The following is a 2,724-nucleotide window of genomic DNA, read 5'->3' on the forward strand; positions in this document are numbered from 1 at the left end:
AAAAATAATCAGAATTTTGTCTTCATTTCATTTTTATATCTGTATACAGTATCAGTCAAAAGAGGCACATCTGAAATTTTTTTTTCTCCTAATCTGTTTTGATTTAACAATTGAAAACAATTTGTTTTGTAAACAAATATTATTTGTGCCTATACAGTCATGGCCAAAAATATCGGCACCCTTAGAATTCTGTCAGAAAATGCAACCCTTCTCTCAGAAAATTGTTGTAGTTGCAAATGTTTTGGTACTCACGTGTTTATTTATTTATTTATTTGCATTGGAACAACAAAAAAACTGAAGAAAAGTCAAATCTGATACAATTCCACACAGAACCCAAAAATGCACTGGACAAAATTATTGGCACCATTAACTTAATATTTGGTAGCACCCCCTTTGGAAAAAATAAATGAAATCAATCGCTTCCTGTAACCATGAATGAGTTTCTTACACCTCTCTACTGGAATTTTGGACCACTCTTCTTTTGCAAACTGCTCCAGGTCATTCAGGTTTGAAGGATGCCTTCTCCCAACTGCTTTTTTGAGATCTCTCCACAGGTGAATCTATGGGATTCAGATCTGGACTCTGCTGGCCATTTCAGAACTCTCCAGCGCTTTGTTTGTAACCATTTCTGATCATTGTTTCGTGTCATTGTCCTGCTGAAGACCCATGACCTCTAGTGGAGATGCAGCTTTCTGACACTGGCCATTACGTTGCGCCCCAAAATTCTTTGGTAATCATCAGATTTCATGACACCATTCACACAGTCAAGGCATCCAGTGCCAGAAGCAGCAAAACAACCCCAAAACATCTTTGAACCTCCACCATGTTTGACTGTAGGGACTGTGTTCTTTTCTTTGAAGGCCTCATTTCTTTTTCTGTAAACAGTGCCATTATGTCCTTTACCTACTTTTGTCTCATCTGTCCACAGTACGTTCTCCCAGAAGGATTGTGGTTTTGTCACATAAGTTGTCAAACTCCAGTCTTGCTTTTGTTATGCCTTTGTGTCAGCAGTGGTGTCCTCCTGGGTCTCCTACCATAGCGTCCCTTTTCATTCAGATGGCGACGGATAGTGCGAGCTGACACCGTTGTACCGTGTCTGCAGATCAGCTTGAATTTGTTTGGAAGTTAATCGGGGTTCTTTATGGGGGAAGTCGTGGCCTAATGGTTAGAGAGTCGGACTCGTAATCCAAAGGTTGCGGGTTTGAGTCTCGGGCCGGCAGGGGTTGTAGGTGGGGGGAGTGAATGTCCAGCGCTCTCTCCACCCTCAATACCACGACTGAGGTGCCCTTGAGCAAGGCACCGAACCCCCAACTGCTCCCTGGGCGCCGCAGCATAAATGACTGCCCACTGCTCCGGGTGTGTGTTCACGGTGTGTGTGTGTTCACTGCTGTGTGTGTGCACGTTGGATGGGTTAAATGCAGAGCACGAATTCCGAGTATGGGTCACCATACTTGGCAGTATGCCACTTCACTTCACTTATCCACCATTCGAACAATCCTTCGTTGTAATTTTTGATTAATTTTGCTCTTCTGTGCACGTCCAGGGAGGTTAGCTCCAGTGCCATGGGCTGTAAACCTCTTGATGATATTGCGCACAGTGGACACAGGAACATTAAGATCTCTGGAGATGGACTTGTAGCCTTGAGATTGTCCATGTTTTTCAACTATTTTTTTTCTCAAATCCATAGACAACTCTTTACGTCTTTATTTTATCCATGCTCAGTGTGACACACAACACAAAGTTTGAATCAACTTTTCTCCATTTCAACTGGTTGCAAGTGTGATTACTATATTGCCCACACCTGTTACTTGCCACAGGTGTGTCTAGATACTAATTACAGGAGCATCACATGCTTGAAAAGCAATTATTTCTTACAATTTTGACAAGGTGTCAATAATTTTGTCCAGTCCATTTTTTAGTTCCGTGTGAAATTTTATCAAGTTTGACTTCTCTTCTCTTCTGTTTTTTAGTGTTGTTGCAGTGCAAACAAAAACAGTAAACACGTGAATACCAACACATTTGCAATTGTAACCATTTTCTGAGAGAAGTGTTGCATTTTCTGACAGAATTGCAAGGGTGCCGATATTTTTGGCCACGACTGTATGTATGTATATTTAAATGGGTTATTCCGGTTTAATTTTAATTGATGAGGAATTATCATCCTTTCATTTGTTATTTCATAGTTTTGATGATTTCACTAGTATTCAAAATGTAAAAAAAAAAAAAAAATGACTAGTTGTCTCCAAGCTTTTGACTGGCACTGTATATGAATTTAATCAAATTTTTTGGCTTGTTTGTAAAGAGTCAAGACTTGTCTAAAACCTTTTGTTTTTACTAATACTTTAGCTATTTTATAAGACCACTTCATTTGTGTCAGTCTGAGAGCAAAACTTTACCTAACGTGCTATTATAAAGTGGAGTTCACAAAACCGATATGATACCCATGACTTTTTGAGGAATTTGTGTCTGGACAGTTTGTCTTCATAAATCTAAGATTTTATATATATATATATATATATATATGTATCGGAACAGTAAAGACAAAATTGCTCTGTTGGCTGTGGAGTCAAGACATTTGCAAATATGATTAAAAGATGAATATGAGACAAAACTACAGAATGTCACATTTTATTATTTGCCGTTTCAACACATACATGTTTTACCAAATAAAAAGAACAGCACTTTTAGAGTTCATCCCACTCATTGATGTGAGCATAAGTATTG

Source organism: Barbus barbus (genome assembly GCF_936440315.1).
Source record: "Barbus barbus genome assembly, chromosome: 16".
Classification (NCBI taxonomy): Eukaryota; Metazoa; Chordata; class Actinopteri; order Cypriniformes; family Cyprinidae; genus Barbus; species Barbus barbus.